The sequence below is a fragment of the Triticum aestivum genome, chromosome 4A (genome assembly GCF_018294505.1).
Source record: "Triticum aestivum cultivar Chinese Spring chromosome 4A, IWGSC CS RefSeq v2.1, whole genome shotgun sequence".
Classification (NCBI taxonomy): Eukaryota; Viridiplantae; Streptophyta; class Magnoliopsida; order Poales; family Poaceae; genus Triticum; species Triticum aestivum.
The window spans coordinates 487,000,867-487,020,125 of record NC_057803.1 but is presented as its reverse complement, the minus strand read 5'-3'; positions in this window follow the sequence as shown (position 1 = coordinate 487,020,125).

Below are 19,259 nucleotides of genomic sequence, written 5' to 3'. Positions count from 1 at the left end.
GTCGATGGCTTTGTCTCACTAGCCATGGAGCATTGGATGCTAACCGGATAATATGGACTTGGAAGGATCTGGTCAGATTCGACATAGTCGGATCCGAGTTGAGATAAGGTCCGAGTCGGACAGACCCAACTATGGGACGCGGCGATATGTCATCTGTAAGTCTCTAGTACAACATACGTTCTATGTCCTAAGACCTGAGCTGGCGCATGTACTCGGGGTGGTGACGGACTTGCTTCGGGCCAACCAAACGCTACTCCATGGCTGGGTAGTTACAAAGGTAGGTTTCGGGCTTGTCCAGGCCCATGTCGCGAGACATGGTCGAGCAAGATGAGATTTTCCCCTCCGATCAGGAGAGATATACTCTAGGCCCCTCATGTGATCCGACCAGGATAAGCATGGCCATGCAACAAGGATTATGAGATAATCTGGTTTGTGGTCGGCATCACTGGAACGAGAAAGAGGTCGGGCTAGCACAAGGATGACAGACTCGCCTTGAGCCCGACAACATATATCGTGTGGCAAAGGGAACAGAAGTATGATGTACAGGTTTGCCTAACCAGCTTCATAGTCTGCTTGGTGTTCGGCATGCCTTACTAGGGGCCGCTACAAACCGTGTAGTTCGGAGGCGATCCGAACTGCGACCAAGCCGGCTTGAATCTAAGGGGTCGTGCTCTTAAGGGAAGGAATCTACAAGGTCGGATCCAAGGACACTGGTCGGATGTGATCCAAGCTGTATTCGGATTGTGGCCGACTAGACTTGTGGGCTTTAGGGTCCGTGCAAGGCCCAAGTGTTGTGCCCGTGACGGACGCCTATATAAAGTGGGGGTGCAGCACACTCACGAGATTGATCGCTTCGGAGTTGTCAGTAGGGTTTGCATGTGTTGCGAATAGCCACCTCCACTCGACCGTAGACTGTGTGATTGGACCTAGCAGCCTGTCGCACGGTGTTCCTCCTGCACGCGCGGATACCGTTAGAGGCGGTGCAATTGCACCGCTCCGGTGAACCTGTACAAGGGAACCGATGACCGGCTATTCGATGGAGATTGAACGAGGAGGAGACGTGATGCGTCTCCGTCGTATCTATAATTTTTTATTGTTCGATGCCAATATTATTGAACTTTCATATACTTTTGGCAGCTTTTTATACTATTTTTGGGACTAACATATTGATCCAGTGCCCAGTGCCAGTTCCTGTTTGTTGCATGTTTTTTGTTTCGCAGAATATCCATATCAAATGGAGTCCAAACGGGATAAAAACTGACAGAGATTTTTTTGGAATATATATGATTTTTGGGAAGAAAAATCCACGCGAGACGGTGCCTGAGGTGGCCACGAGGCAGGGGGGCACGCCTGCCCCCCTGGGCGCGCCCCTGACCCTCGTGTCCACCCATAAGGCGGTTGATGCCCTTCTTTCGCTGCAAGAAATCTAATTTCCGGATAGAGATCGTGTCAAAATTTCAGCCTAATCGGAGTTACGGATCTCCGGGAATATAAGAAACGGTGAAAGGGGAGAATCTGAGAACGCAGAAACAGAGAGAGACAGATCCAATCTTGGAGGGGCTCTCGCCCCTCCCGTGCCATGGAGGCCATGGACCAGAGGGTAAACCCTTCTCCCATCTAGGGAGGAGGTCAAGGAAGAAGAAGAAGGAGGAGGGGGCCTCTCTCCCCCTCGCTTCCGGTGGCACCGGAGTGCCACCGGGGGCCATCATCATCACCGCGATCTACACCAACACCTCCGCCATCTTCACCAACATCTCCATCACCTTCCCCCCTCTATCTACAGCGGTCCACTCTCCCACAACCCGTTGTACCCTCTACTTGAACATGGTGCTTTATGCTTCATATTATTATCCAATGATGTGTTGCCATCCTATGATGTCTGAGTAGATTTTCGTTGTCCTATCGGTGGTTGATGAATTATTATGATTGATTTAATTTGCTTGTGGTTATGTTGATGTCCTTTGGTTCCCATCATATGATTGCACGCGTGGATCACACCCTAGGGTTAGTTGTATGTTGATAGGACTATGTATTCGAGGGCAAGAGTGACAGAAGCTTCAACCTAGCATAGAAATTGATGCATACGGGATTGAAGGGGGACCAATATATCTTAATGCTATGGTTGGGTTTTACCTTAATGAACATTAGTAGTTGTGGATGCTTGCTAATAGTTCCAATCATAAGTGCATAGAATTCCAAGTCATGGATGACATGTTAGCAGTAGCCTCTCCCACATAATACTTGCTATCGGTCTAGTAAAGTAGTCAATTGCTTAGGGGCAATTTCGCAACTCCTACCACCACTTTTCCACACTCGCTATATTTACTTTATTGTTTCTTTATCTAAACAGCCCCTACTTTTATTTACTTGCTCTTTATTATCTTGCAAACCTATCCAACAACACCTACAAAGTACCTCTAGTTTCATACTTGTTCTAGGTAAAGCGAACATCAAGCATGCATAGAGTTGTATCGGTGGTTGATAGAACTTGAGGGAATATTTGTTCTACCTTTAGCTCCTTGTTGGGTTCGACACTCTTACTTATCGAAAACTGTTGCGATCCCATATACTTGTGGGTTATCAAGACCTTTTTCTGACGCCGTTGCCGGGGAGCAATAGTGTGGGGTGAATATTCTCGTGCGTGCTTGTTTGCTTTATCACTAAGTAATTTTTATTTGATGTTCTTAGTTGTTTTATATCTTTAGTTATGGGTAGGAAACGCAAAATACCAAAAAAATTAGTTGTACCTACTAAACCAATGGTTGAAGAACCACTCAAAATCTATCACACTATTGAAGCTTATTACTTGGATCATCTTCGATTCCTATGTGCTCGTGCTGAAACCCCAACTAGCTTATTTGAGGGCAAATCTTTAGATGAGCATTCTTGTTTTGTGCGACACCGAATATCTGAAAAAGGGAAAACTTTACTGGATCAAATTCATCATTTGCAATGCTATGCTTGGAATTTATGTGAAATATATGATTATACTTGTTGTTCTGAAGACCCTAAGAAACACCTTCCCTACCAATGTTTGTTTAGTGATAATGGAATCGTATCCTCTTATGCTAAGGGTGTTTATAGTTACTATGATGTTCAACAAATTGAAGAATTTGTTTCTTTTAAGGGTGCTTACAAAATTGCTTCTTTGATTGAAAAGTATGATGCTACTCTTTACAAATCTGAAAAATTTTCCATACTTAAATATTGCTATGATAATTATGCTTCTAATGCCTATGTTGAACCATATATTGAGTACTACTCCGCTATCCAAGAAGAGACTAATATTTTGCAAGAGTCTATGGAAGAAGAAATTGATGAAACTGTGAGCTCATTGGATGAAAAAGATGATGAGGAGAGCGAAGAACAAAAGGAGAAAGAGCGGATTAGCTACCCATGCCCACCTTCTAATGAGAGTAACTCTTCAACTCATACATTGTTTAATTTCCCTTCGTGCTTACCGAAGGATGATTGCTATGATGATTGTTATGATCCCGTTGATTCTTTTGAAATATCCCTTTTTGATGATGCTTGTTATGCTTGTGGCCAAGATGCCAATATGAATTATGCTTATGGAGATGAAATTGCTATAGTTCCTTATGTAAAACATGAAATTGTTGCTATTGCACCCACACATGATAGTCCTATTATCTTTTTGAATTCTCCAAACTACACTATATCAGAGAAGTTTGCACTTATTAAGGATTATATTGATGGGTTGCCTTTTACCGTTGCACATGCTGATTTTGATGAATATAATATGCATGTGCTTGCTGCTCCTACTTGCAATTATTATGAGAGAGAAACTATATCTCCACCTCTTTATGTTTCCAATATGATAAAATTGCAAGAAACTGTTTATACTATGCATTGGCCTTTACTATGTGTGCATGAATTGTTCTTTTATGACATGCCGATGCATAGGAAGAGAGTTAGACTTTTTTGTTGCATGATATATGTTACTTTGTGCTCACTACTAAATTACACATCATTGTTAATTAAAATTGGCTTTGATATACCTTGGGATCCGGGTGGATCCATTAATTGAGCACTATATGCCTAGCTTAATGGCTTTAAAGAAAGCGCTGCCAGGGAGACAACCCGGAAGTTTTAGAGAGTCATTTATTTCTGTTGTGTTATTTTATAAAGTTTAAATATAAAAATAATGTGCCAAGGTTTGCCTTTAGAATGTTTACATTTGCTTGATGGTTTGTACGGTGCAGGACAGAAACTTTGGCTGTAGTGCATGATTTTACATTTTTAGCTGGAACATCAAATGGTTCTGATTCTTCTAGACCTGTCTTCCTATACAAATTTTTTATTTTTCCTAATTTTTGTAGAATTTTTCAAGTATCATAAGTATGGTGAATTTTCAGATTATTACAGACTGTCCTGTTTTAGACAGATTCTGTTTTTGATGCATAGTTTGCTTGTTTTGATGAAACTATCAATTTATATCAGTGGATTAAGCCATGAAAAAGTTATATTCCAGTAGACACAATGTAAAAATAAAATATGAATTGGTTTGCAACAGTACTTAGAGTAGTGATTTGCTTTATTATACTAACGGATCTTACCGAGTTTTCTGTTGAAGTTTTGTGTGGATGAAGTGTTCGATGATCGAGAAGGTCTCGATGTGAGAAGAAGGAAGAGAGGCAAGAGCTCAATATTGGGGATGCCTGAGGCACCCCAAGTAAATATTCAAGGAGACTCAAGCGTCTAAGCTTGGGGATGCCCTGGAAGGCATCCCCTCTTTCTTCAACAAGTATCGGTATGTTTTCGGATTCGCTTCTTTCATGCGATATGTGCAATCTTGGAGCGTCTTTTGCATTTAGTTTTCATTTTTTTTCTTTTATGCACCATGCTGGTATGAGATAGTCCATGGTTGATTTATAGAATGCTCTTTGCACTTCACTTATATCTTTTGAGTATGGCTTTATAGAATGCTTCATGTGCTTCACTTATATCATTTGAAGTTTGGATTGCCTGTTTCTCTTTACATAGAAAACCGCCATTTGTTGAATGCTCTTTTGCTTCACTTATATTTGTTAGAGCATGGGCATATATTTTGTAGAAAGAATTAAACTCTCTTGCTTCACTTATATCTATTTAGAGAGATGACAGGAATTGGTCATTCACATGGTTAGTCATAAAATCCTACATAAAACTTGTAGATTACTGAATATGATATGTTTGATTCCTTGCAATAGTTTTGCGATATAAAGATGGTGATATTAGAGTCATGCTAGTGGGTGGTTGTGAATTGTAGAAATACTTGTGTTGAGGTTTGTGATTCCCGTAGCATGCACGTATGGTGAACCGTTATGTAACGAAGTTGTAGCATGAGGTATTTATTGATTGTCTTTCTTATGAGTGGCGATCGGGGACTAGCGATGGTGTTTTCCTACCAATCTATCCCCCTAGGAGCATGTGCGTAGTACTTTGTGAAGGAAATATGCCCTAGAGGCAATAATAAAGTTATTATTTATTTCCTTATATCATGATAAATGTTTATTATTCATGCTACAATTGTATTAACCGGAAACATAATACATGTGTGAATACATAGACAAACAGAGTGTCACTAGTATGCCTCTACTAGACTAGCTCGTTAATCGAAGATGGTTATGTTTCCTAACCATAGACAAAGAGTTGTTATTTTATTAACGGGATCACATCATTAGGAGAATGATGTGATTGACTTGACCCATTCCGTTAGCTTAGCACTCGATCGTTTAGTATGTTGATATTGCTTTCTTCATGACTTATACATGTTCCTATGACTATGAGATTATGCAACTCCCGTTTACCGGAGGAACACTTTGTGTGCTACCAAACGTCACAACGTAACTGGGTGATTATAAAGGAGCTCTACAGGTGTCTCCAAAGGTACATCTTGGGTTGGCGTATTTCGAGATTAGGATTTGTCACTCCGATTGTCGGAGAGGCATCTCTGGGCCCTCTCGGTAATGCACATCACGTAAGCCTTGCAAGCATTGCAACTAATGAGTTAGTTGCGAGATGATGTATTACGGAATGAGTAAAGAGACTTGCCGGTAACGAGATTGAACTAGGTATTGAGATACCGACGATCGAATCTCGGGCAAGTAACATACCGATGACAAAGGGAACAACGTATGTTGTTATGCGGTCTGACCGATAAAGATCTTCGTAGAATATGTGGGAGCCAATATGAGCATCCAGGTTCCGCTATTGGTTATTGATTGGAGACGTGTCTCGGTCATGTCTACATTGTTCTCGAACCCGTAGGGTCCGCACGCTTAAGGTTTCAATGACAATTCTATTATGAGTTTATGAGTTTTGATGTACCGAAGGAGTTCGGAGTCCCGGATGAGATCGGGGACATGACGAGGAGTCTCGAAATGGTCGAGACGTAAAGATCGATATATTGGACGACTATATTCGGACATCGGAAAGGTAACGAGTGGTTCGGGTATTTTTCGGAGTACCGGGGAGTTACGGGAATATGGGAGAAGAAGTATATGGGCCTTATTGGGCTTTAGGGGAGAGGGAGAGGCAGGCCTCCCCCCCCCCCCACAAGGCCTAGTCCGAATTGGACTAGGGGGATGGGTTGCGCCCCCTCCTTCCTTCTCTTCCCTCTTCCCCTTCCTTGTCTCCTACTCCTACTACATGGAAGGACTCCTAGTTGGACTAGGAAAGGGGGAATCCTACTCCCGGTGGGAGTAAGACTCCCCTAGGGCGCGCCATAGAGAGGGCCGGCCCTCCCCTCCTCCACTTCTTTATATACGGGGGCAGGGGGCACCCCATAGACACACAAGTTGATCCACGTGATCATATTCTTAGCCGTGTGCGGTGCCCCCTTCCACCATAATCCTCGATAATATTGTAGCAGTGCTTAGGCGAAGCCCTGCCACGGTAGTACATCAAGATCGTCACCACGCCGTCGTGCTGAAGGAACTCTTTCCCGACACTTTGCTGGATCGGAGTCCGGGGATCGTCATCGAGCTGAACGTGTGCTAAAACTCGGAGGTGTCGTAGTTTCGGTGCTTGATCGGTTGGGCCGTGAAGACGTACGACTACATCAACCGCGTTGTGCTAACGCTTCCGCTGTCGGTATACAAAGGTACATAGATCACACTCTCCCCTCTCGTTGCTATGCATCACCATGATCTTGCGTGTGCGTAGGAATTTTTTTGAAATTACTACGTTACCCAACAGTGGCATCTGAGCCTAGGTTTTATGTGTTGATGTTATATGCACGAGTAGAACACAAGTGAGTTGTGGGCGATATAAGTCATACTGCTTACCAGCATGTCATACTTTGGTTCGGCGGTATTGTTGGATGAAGCGGCCCGGACCGACATTACGCGTACGCTTACGCGAGACTGGTTCTACCGACGTGATTTGCACACAGGTGGCTAGCGGGTGTCAGTTTCTCCAACTTTAGTTGAACCGAGTGTGGCTACGCCCGGTCCTTGCGAAGGTTAAAACAGCACCAACTTGACAAACTATCGTTGTGGTTTTGATGCGTAGGTAAGATTGGTTCTTGCTTAAGCCCGTAGCAGCCACGTAAAACTTGCAACAACAAAGTAGAGGACGTCTAACTTGTTTTTGCAGGGCATGTTGTGATGTGATATGGTCAAGACATGATGCTAAATTTTACTGTATGAGATGATCATGTTTTGTAACCAAGTTATCGGCAACTGGCAGGAGCCATATGGTTGTCGCTTTATTGTATGCAATGCAATTGCGCTGTAATGCTTTACTTTATCACTAAGCGGTAGCGATAGTCGTGGAAGCATAAGATTGGCGAGATGACAACGATGCTACGATGGTGATCAAGGTGTCGCGCCGGTGACGATGGTGATCACGACGGTGCTTCGAAGATGGAGATCACAAGCACAAGATGATGATGGCCATATCATATCACTTATATTGATTGCATGTGATGTTTATCTTTTATGCATCTTATCTTGCTTTGATTGACGGTAGCATTTTAAGATGATCTCTCACTAATTATCAAGAAGTGTTCTCCCTGAGTATGCACTGTTGCGAAAGTTCTTCGTGCTGAGACACCACGTGATGATCGGGTGTGATAGGCTCTACGTTCAAATACAACGGGTGCAAAACAGTTGCACACGCGGAATACTCAGGTTATACTTGACGAGCCAAGCATATACAGATATGGCCTCGGAACACGGAGACCGAAAGGTCGAGCGTGAATCATATAGTAGATATGATCAACATAGTGATGTTCACCAATGAAACTACTCCATCTCACGTGATGATCGGACATGGTTTAGTTGATTTGGATCACGTAATCACTTAGAGGATTAGAGGGATGTCTATCTAAGTGGGAGTTCTGAAGTAATATGATTAATTGAACTTAAATTTATCATGAACTTAGTCCTGGTAGTATTTTGCAAATTATGTTTTAGATCAATAGCTCGCGTTGTTGTTTCCCTATGTTTATTTTGATATGTTCCTAGAGAAAATTGTGTTGAAAGATGTTAGTAGCAATGATGCGGATTGGATCCGTGATCTGAGGTTTATCCTCATTGCTGCACAGAAGAATTATGTCCTTGATGCACCGCTAGGTGACAGACCTATTGCAGGAGCAGATGCAGACGTTATGAACGTTTGGCTAGCTCAATATGATGACTACTTGATAGTTTAGTGCACCATGCTTAACGGCTTAGAATCGGGACTTCAAAGACGTTTTTGAACGTCATGGACCATATGAGATGTTCCAGAAGTTGAAGTTAATATTTCAAGCAAATACCCGAGTTGAGAGATATGAAGTCTCCAACAAGTTCTATAGCTAAAAGATGGAGGAGAATCGCTCAACTAGTGAGCATGTGCTCAGATTGTCTGGGTACTACAATCGCTTGAATCAAGTGGGAGTTAATCTTCCAGATAAAATAGTGATTGACAGAATTCTCTAGTCACCATCACCAAGTTAGTAGAACTTCATGATGAACTATATTATGCAAGGGATGACGAAAACGACTCCCGAGCTTTTCATGATGATGAAATCAATGAAGGTAGAAATCAAGAAAGAGCATCAAGTGTTGATGGTTGACAAGACCACTAGTTTCAAGAAAAAGGGCAAAGGGAAGAAGGGGAACTTCAAGAAGAACGGCAAGCAAGTTGCTACTCAAGTGAAGAAGCCCAAGTCTGATCCTAAGCCTGAGACAAAGTGCTTCTACTGCAAAGGAACTGGTCACTGGAAGCGGAACTACCCCAAGTGATTGGCGGATAAGAAGGATGGCAAAGTGAACATAAGTATATTTGATATACATGTTATTGATGTGTACTTTACTAGTGTTTATAGCAACCCCTCGGCATTTGATACTGGTTCAGTTGCTAAGAGTAGTAACTCAAAACGGGAGTTGCAGAATAAACAGAAACTATTAAAGGGTGAGGTGACGATGTGTGTTGGAAGTAGTTCCAAGATTGATATGATCATCATCGCACACTCCTTATACTTTCGGGATTAGTGTTGAAACTAAATAAGTGTTATTTGGTGTTTGCATTGAGCATGAATATGATTTGATCATGTTTATTGCAATACGGTTATTCATTAAAGTCAGAGAATAATTGTTCTTCTGTTTACATGAATAAAACCTTCGATGGTCATACACCCAATGAAAATAGTTCGTTGGATCTCGATCGTAGTGTTACACATATTCATAATTTTGAAGCCAAAAGATGCAAAGTTAATAATGATAGTGCAACTTATTTGTGGCACTGTCGTTTAGGTCATATTGGTGTAAAGCGCATGAAGAAACTCCATGCTGATGGGATTTTGGAATCACTTGATTATGAATCACTTGGTGCTTGCGAACCATGCCTTATGGGCAAGATGACTAAAGACTCCTTTCTCCGGAACAATGGAGCGAGCAACATATTTGTTGGAAGTCATACATACTGATGTATATGGTCCGATGAATATTAAAGCTCACGACAAGTATCATTATTTTCTGACCTTCACAGATGATTTAAGCAGATATGAGTATATCTACTTGATGAAACATAAGTCTGAAAAGTTCAAAGTATTTCAGAGTGAAGTGGAAAATCATCGTGACAAGAAAATAAAGTTTCTACGATCTGATCGCAGAGACGAATATTTGAGTTACGAGTTTGGTCTTCAATTAAAACAATGTGGAATAGTTTCACAAACTCATGCCACCTGGAACACCACAGCATAATGGTGTGTCCGAACGTCATAACCGTACTTTATTGGATATAGTACAATCTATGATGTTTCTTACCGATTTACCAATATCATTTTGGGATCATGCATTAGAGATAGCTGCATTCACGTTAAAAAGGGGCACCATCTAAGTCCGTTGAGACGACACAATCTGAACTATGGTTTGGCTAGAAACCAAAGTTGTCGTTTCTTAAAGTTTTGGGTTGTGATGCTTATGTGAAGAAGTTTCATCCTGATAAGCTCAAACCCAAATCGGAGAAATATGTCTTCATAGGATACCCAAAGGAGACTGTTGGCTACACCTTCTATCACAGATCCGAAGGCAAGACATTCATTGCTAAGAATGGATCCTTTCTAGAGAAGGAGTTTCTCTCGAAAGAAGTGAGTGGGAGGAAAGTAGAAAACTTGATAAGGTAATTGTACCTTCTCCCTTATTGGAAACTAGTTCATCATAGAAATCTGTTCTTGTGACTACTACACCAATTAGTGAGGAAGCTAATGATGAAGATCATGTAACTTCATATCAAGTTACTACTGAATCTCGTAGGTAAACCAGAGTGAGATCCGCACCAGAGTGGTACGGTAATCCTGTTCTGGAAGTCATGTTACTAGACCATGACGAACTTGCGAACTATGAGGAAGCGATGATGAGCCCAGATTCCGCGAAATGGTTTGAGGCCATGAAATCTGAGATATGATCCATGTATGAGAACAAAGTATGGACTTTGATGGATTTGCCCGATGATCAGCAAGCCATAGAAAATAAATGGATCTTCAAGAGGAAGACGGACGCTGATAGTAGTGTTACTATCTACAAAGCTAGACTTGTCGAAAAAGGTTTTTGACAAAGTTCAAGGTGTTGACTACGATGAAATTTTCTCACTCGTAGCGATGCTTAAGTCTGTCCAAATCATGTTAGCAATTGCCGCATTTTTATGAAATCTGGCAAATGGATAAACAAAACTACATTCCTTAATGGATTTAAAGAAGAGTTGTATATGATGCAACCAGAAGGTTTTGTCAATCCTAAAGGTGCTAACAAAATATGCAAGCTCCAGCGATCCATCTATGGACTGGTGCAAGCATCTCGGAGTTGGAATATACGCTTTGATAAGTTGATCAAAGCATATAGTTTTATACAGACTTGCGGTGAAGCCTGTATTTACAAGAAAGTGAGTGGGAGCACTACAGCATTTCTGATAAGTATATGTGTATGACATATTGTTGATCGGAAATAATGTAGAATTATTCTGCAAAGCATAAAGGAGTGTTTGAAAGGATTTTTTCAAAGAAAACCTCGGTGAAGCTGCTTACATATTGAGCATCAAGACCTATAGAGATAGATCAAGACGCTTGATAAGTTTTTTTTCAATGAGTACATACCTTGACAAGATTTTGAAGTAGTTCAAAATGGAACAGTTAAAGAAAGAATTCTTGCCTGTGTTACAAGGTGTGAAATTGAGTAAGACTCAAAGCCCGACCACGGCAGAAAATAGAATGAGAATGAAAGTCATTCCCTATGCCTTGGCCATAGGTTCTATAAAGTATGCTATGCTGTGTACCAGATCTATTGTATACCCTACACTGTGTTAAGCAAGGGAGTACAATAGTGATCTAAGAGTAGATCACTGGACAGCGGTCAAAATTATCCTTAGCGGAATAAGGAAATATTACTCAATTATGGAGGTGACAAAATGGTTCGTCGTAAAAAGTTACGTCGATGCAAGTTTTGACACAGATCTGGATGACTCTAAGTCTCGATCTAGATACATATTGAAAGTGGGAGCAATTAGCTAGAGTAGCTCCGTGCAGAGCATTGTAGACATAGAATTCGCAAAATACTTACGGATCTGTATGTGACAGACCCGTTGACTAAAATTATCTCACAAGCAAAACATGATCACACCTTAGTACTCTTTGGGTGTTAATCACATAAACGATGTGAACTAGATTACCGACTCTAGTAAACCCTTTGGGTATAGGTCACATGACAATGTGAACTATGGGTGTTAATCACATGGTGATGTGAACTATTAGTGTTGAATCACATGGCGATGTGAACTAGATTATTGACTCTAGTGCAAGTGGGAGACTGAAGGAAATATGCCCTAGAGGCAATAATAAAGTTATTATTTATTTCCTTATATCATGATAAATGTTTATTATTCATGCTAGAATTGTATTAACCGGAAACATAATACATGTGTGAATACATAGACAAACAAAGTGTCACTAGTATGCCTCTACTAGACTAGCTCGTTAATCGAAGATGGTTATGTTTCCTAACCATAGACAAAGAGTTGTTATTTGATTAACGGGATCACATCATTAGGACAATGATGTGATTGACTTGACCAATTCCGTTAGCTTAGCACTCGATCGTTTAGTATGTTGCTATTGCTTTCTTCATGACTTATACATGTTCCTATGACTATGAGATTATGCAACTCCCGTTTACCGGAGGAACACTTTGTGTGCTACCAAACGTCACAACGTAACTGGGTGATTATAAAGGAGCTCTACAGGTGTCTCCAAATGTACATCTTGGATTGGCGTATTTCGAGATTAGGATTTGTCACTCCGATTGTCGGAGAGGCATCTCTGGGCCCTCTCGGTAATGCACATCACATAAGCCTTGCAAGCATTGCAACTAATGAGTTAGTTGCGAGATGATGTATTACAGAATGAGTAAAGAGACTTGCCGGTAACGAGATTGAACTAGGTATTGAGATACCGACGATCGAATCTCGGGCAAGTAACATACCGATGACAAAGGGAACAACGTATGTTGTTATGCGGTCTGACCGATAAAGATCTTCGTAGAATATGTAAGAGCCAATATGAGCATCCAGGTTCCGCTATTGGTTATTGATCGGAGACGTGTCTCGGTCATGTCTACATTGTTCTCGAACCCGTAGGGTCCGCACACTTAAGGTTTCGATGACAGTTATATTATGTGTTTATGAGTTTTGATGTACCGAAGGAGTTCGGAGTCCCGTATGAGATCAGGGACATGACGAGGAGTCTCGAAATGGTCGAGACGTAAAGATCGATATATTGTACGACTATATTCGGACATCAGAAAGGTTCCGAGTGGTTCGGGTATTTTTCGGAGTACCGGGGAGTTACGGGAATACGGGAGAAGAAGTATATGGGCCTTAGTGGGCTTTAGGGGAGAGGGAGAGGCAGGCCGCACCCCCCCCCCCAAGGCCTAGTCCGAATTGGACTAGGGGGATGGGCTGCGCCCCCTCCTTCCTTCTCTTCCCTCTTCCCCTTCCTTGTCTCCTACACCTACTACATGGAAGGACTCCTAGTTGGACTAGGAAAGGGGGAATCCTACTCCCGGTGGGAGTAAGACTCCCCTAGGGCGCGCCATAGAGAGGGCCGGCCCTCCCCTCCTCCACTCCTTTATATACGGGGGCAGGGGGCACCCCATAGACACACAAGTTGATCCACGTGATCATATTCTTAGCCGTGTGCAGTGCCCCCTCCACCATAATCCTCGATAATATTGTAGCGGTGCTTAGGCGAAGCCCTGCCACGGTAGTACATCAAGATCGTCACCATGCCGTCGTGCTGACGGAACTCTTCCCCGACACTTTGCTGGATCGGAGTCCGGGGACCATCATCGAGCTGAACGTGTGTTAAAACTCGGAGGTGTCATAGTTTCGGTGCTTGATCGGTCGGGCAGTGAAGACGTACGACTACATCAACAGCGTTGTGCTAACGCTTCCACTGTCGGTCTACAAGGGTACGTAGATCACACTCTCCCTTCTCGTTGCTATGCATCACCATGACCTTGCGTGTGCGTAGGAATTTTTTTGAAATTACTACGTTACCCAACACTTTGTTTCGATGACTAATAGATTTTTGCAATAAGTATGTCAGTTCTTTATGACTAATGTTGAGTCCATGGATTAGACGCACTCTCACCCTTCCATCATGGCTAGCCTCTCTAGTACCGTGCAACTTTCGCTGGTACCATAAACTCACCATATACCTTCCTCAAAACAGCCACCATACCTACCTATCATGTCATTCCCATAGCCATTCCGAGATATATTGCCATGCAACTTTAATCATCATCATATACATGACTTGAGCATTCATTGTCATATTGCTTTGCATGATCGTAAGATAGCTAGCATGATGTTTTCATGGCTTGTCCGTTTTTTTGATGTCATTGCTACGCTAGATCATTGCACATCCCGGTACACCGCTGGAGGCATTCATATAGAGTCATATCCTTGTTCTAGATATCGAGATGTAATATTGAGTTGTAAGTAAATAAAAGTGTGATGATCATCATTATTAGAACATTGTACCATGTGAGGTTATCAAAATAAAAGTGGCCAAAGAAGCCCCACAAAAAAGAGGCCAAAGAAGCCTACAAAAAAAGAGAAAAAAGAGGAAAAAAACAAGAAAATGAGAGAAAAAGAGAGAAGGGACAATGTTATTATCCTTTTACCACACTTGTGCTTCAGAGTAGCACCATGTTCTTCATATAGAGAGTCTCTTGAGTTATCACTTTCATATACTAGTGGGAATTTTCATTATAGAACTTGGCTTGTATATTCCAACGATGAGCTTCCTCAAATGCCCTAGGTCTTCATGAGCAAGCAAGTTGGATGCACACCCACTTAGTTTTGGTTAGAGCTTTCATATACTTATAGCTCTAGAGCGTCCGTTGCATGGCAATCCCTACTCACTCACATTGATATATATTGATGGGCGTCTCCATAGCCCGTTGATACGCCTTGTTGATGTGAGACTATATTCTCCTTTTTGTCTTCTCCACAACCACCATTCTATTCCACCTATAGTGCTATGTCCATGGCTCACGCTCATGTATTGCGTGAAAGTTGAAAAGGTTTGAGAACGTCAAAAGTATGAAACAATTGCTTGGCTTGTCATCGGGGTTGTGCATGATGTGAGTATTTTGTGTGGTGAAGATGGAGCATAGCCAGACTATATGATTTTGTAGGGATAACTTTCTTTGGCCATGTTATTTTGAAAAGACATGATTGCTTTATTAGTAGGCTTGAAGTATTATTGTTTTTATGTCAAATGATAGGCTATTGCTTTGAATCACTCGTATCTTAATATTCATGCCATGATTAGATTACATGATCAAGATTATGCTAGGTAGCATTCCACATCAAAAATTATTTTTTTTATCATTTACCTACTCAAGGACGAGCAAGAATTAAGCTTGGGGATGCTGATATGTCTCTGTCGTATCTATAATTTTTGACTGTTCCATGCCAATATTATTGAACTTTTATATACTTTTGGCAACTTTTTATACTATTTTTGGGACTAACATATTGATCCAGTGCCCAGTACCAGTTCCTGTTTGTTGCATGTTTTTTGCTTCACAGAATATCCATATCAAACGGAGTCCAAACGGGATAAAAACTGACGGAGATTTTTTTTGGAATATATATGATTTTTGGGAAGAAAAATCCACGCGAGACGGTGCCCGAGGTGGCCACGAGGCAGGGGGCACGCCTGCCCCACTGGGCGCGCCCCTGACCCTCGTGGGCCACCCGTAAGGCGGTTAATGCCCTTCTTTCGTTGCAAGAAAGCTAATTTCCGGATAGAGATCGTGTCAAAATTTCAGCCCAATCGGAGTTACGGATCTCCGGGAATATAAGAAACGGTGAAAGGGAAGAATCTGAGAACGCAGAAACAGAGAGAGACAGAGAGACAGATCCAATCTCGGAGGGGCTCTCGCCCCTCCCGTGCCATGGAGGCCATGGACCAGAGGGGAAACCCTTCTCCCATCTAGGTAGGAGGTCAAGGAAGAAGAAGAAGGAGGGGGGCTCTCTCCCCCTCGCTTCCGGTGGCACCGGAGTGCCACCGGGGGCCATCATCATCATCGCGATCTACACCAACACCTCCGCCATCTTCACCAACATCTCCATCACCTTCCCCCCTCTATCTATAGCGGTCCACTCTCCCGCAACCCTCTGTACCCTCTACTTGAACATGGTGCTTTATGCTTCATATTATTTTCCAATGATGTGTTGCCAACCTATGATGTCTGAGTAGATTTTCGTTGTCCTATCGGTGGTTGATGAATTGTTATGATTGATTTAATTTGCTTGTGGTTATGTTGATGTCCTTTGGTGCCCATCATATGATTGCGCGCGTGGATCACACCCTAGGGCTAGTTGTATGTTGATAGGACTATGTATTGGAGGGAAAGAGTGACAGAAGCTTCAACCTAGCATAGAAATTGATGCATACGGGATTGAAGAGGGACCAATATATCTTAATGCTATGGTTGGGTTTTACCTTAATGAACATTAGTAGTTGCGGATGCTTGCTAATAGTTCCAATCATAAGTGCATAGAATTCCAAGTCAGGGATGACATGCTAGCAGTGGCCTCTCCCACATAATACTTGCTATCGGTCTAGTAAAGTAGTCAATTGCTTAGGGGCAATTTCGCAACTCCTACCACCACTTTTCCACACTCGCTATATTTAATTTATTGTTTCTTTATCTAAACAGCCCCTACTTTTTATTTACTTGCTCTTTATTATCTATCAAACCTATCCAACAACACCTACAAAGTACCTCTAGTTTCATACTTGTTCTAGGTAAAGCGAACATCAAGCGTGCGTAGAGTTGTATCGGTGGTCGATAGAACTTGAGGGAATATTTGTTCTACCTTTAGCTCCTCGTTGGGTTCGACACTCTTACTTATCGAAAAATGTTGTGATCCCCTATACTTGTGGGTTATCAAGACGCGCTGCCCCAACTCTTCTTCCGCTGCATGGCACTGCGCGTCTAGTGGTAACGATCTGTGATCCATCTCCCGTAGCATGTTATTGGTTGTTCTGCTTGTAGGAAAATTTTATTTGCAGTCGACGCACCCTACCGTAGAACCTAACACTTTCGCCTGTAGTTCCTCCACACCTTCAAACCCGAGCAGATGCGAAGCACTATGCAGCACACAATCCCCATGGTCGACATCCACCGGCTCCACCTTCCCGCTGCGCCAAGCACCGCCCGAGACAGAGAACCACCATAGTTCCCAGCTGGAGCCATGAACCAGACGCGCCAATGCACGCCATGTGCGCCACCATACGCCTGCCGGAGACCGGAAGCTTCAGATCCACCACACCTACACCCCTCTCCGAGCCTCCCAACATCAGCCACTGCACCCTCGCACGCACAGCGAGCCACACACCAAAGTGTCGTGCAGACCCGCCGCCGCCCCTGCCAAATCCGCAGGTCACCACGCCGGTAGTCGCTGCCCCTGCTGCCAAGCACCCACCGCCACACCAGATCCGGGCACGAGAGCCCCGGATCCGCCGCCCCGCTGGAGGTTGGGATTTCCCGGCCACTCGTGCAGCCAGCGCGATGGACCATGCGCTGGTGTTGGGGAATGCGGTATTAAATTTTTTCCTACGATCAGGCAAGATCTATCTAGGAGATGCATAGCAACGAGAGGGAAGAGTGTGTCTACGTACCCTCGTAGACCTAAAGCGCAAGCGTTTGGTAACGCGGTTGATGTAGTCAAACGTCTTTGCGACCCAACCAATCAAGTACCAAACGCACGACACCTCTGCGATCTGCACACGTTGAGCTCGGTGACGTCCCTCGTACTCTTGATCCAGCTGAGGCCGAGGGTGAGTTCCGTCAGCACGACGGCATGGTGACGGTGATGATGAAGTTACCGATGCAGGGCTTCGCCTAAGCACTACGACAATATGACCGAGGTGGAAAATTGTGGAGGGGGCACCACACACGGCTAAAGATCAACTTGTGTGTCTATGGGGTGCCCCCTCCCCCATATATAAAAGAGGGGGGAGGAGGCCGGCCGGCCACAAGGGGCGCGCCCAAGGGGAGCAATCCTACTCCTAGTATGTAACATCCCAAATTTTCAATTTGGAATGTTATACATTAGATCATCATTGCATATCATATTTTATTTGCTTTTGGTTTTGATCCTAGAAATTCTACGCAACTCAAGGACCCACGGAGAGAGTTGGGGATTTCGTTATTTTCATATTTGAGTTTTCTCAAATTTTGAGAATAGGATCATTTGATTTTAATTATTTTATCATCAATTACTTCTATTACAATAATATGAGAGAGGGAATAAAATGACTTTCCCAAAATAAAGAAATATTGAGGATTTAATAATAAAATCAAATAAGATTTTATTTCAGAGTTTTTCGTCATTTTATTTGAATTTAGGAAAAATGTGCGTTTTTCAAAATTGCACTTAGGCCCCAAATAAATGTTCACCTTGTGTGGCTTGATTTTAGAAACCCAGGAAAATTTATTTCGGGATTTTTGGAGTCCGTTTAGTATTTTCTTTTTATTTTTCTTCTGCGCGTAATTATTAAAAAAACAACCGACCTAACCGGGCCGTGTCCGCCTGGGACTCTGGCCCGGCAGGCTTTATAAGCCGGGGCACCCGACCCCCACAGCCCACCGAGCCGCCGCCGCCGCCCAAACCCTAGTGCGCCGCCGCCGCCCGAGGTTCACCTCGCCTCGAAATCCATGCCGTCGTTCTTTTCCGAAAAACCGTCGGTTTTTCGTCGGTTTTTCTTTAGTTTCGGTTTTTTTAATAGATCGGTTTTTTCAATTTATTTATTTAGCGAGCGTTCGTCCGTTCGTTCGTTCTAGCGAACGTTCATCGTTTTTCTTTTTCTCGGATTAAATCCGCGATTTTTCTGATCGCGATTTCTGATCTGATTTTCGTTCTAGTATAGCTTTTCGCTCGTTTATCGAAAACAGGTGATTCAAGCGCCTGGAGTTTCGTCTCGAAACCCTCTATCCGTTTAACCAACTTAAACAAGTTTTTGCTACTGTAAAAATTGCCTTAGATCCAGATTAGTAGAACGAAGTTGTGTTCTATCGCCGTTTGACTTTTGTTGTTTCGTTTGATTTGATTCTTTCTGCCAACCGTTGTTCTTAAGTTGAACTTTCTGGTTAGATCTCTTATTTGAGTTTTACCTGTGCATTAGATGAGTACTTATTGTATGCTTGTTTGTTTGTCTGCGATAGAATACCCGGAGTGCGCCGCCTGTTACTTCGAAT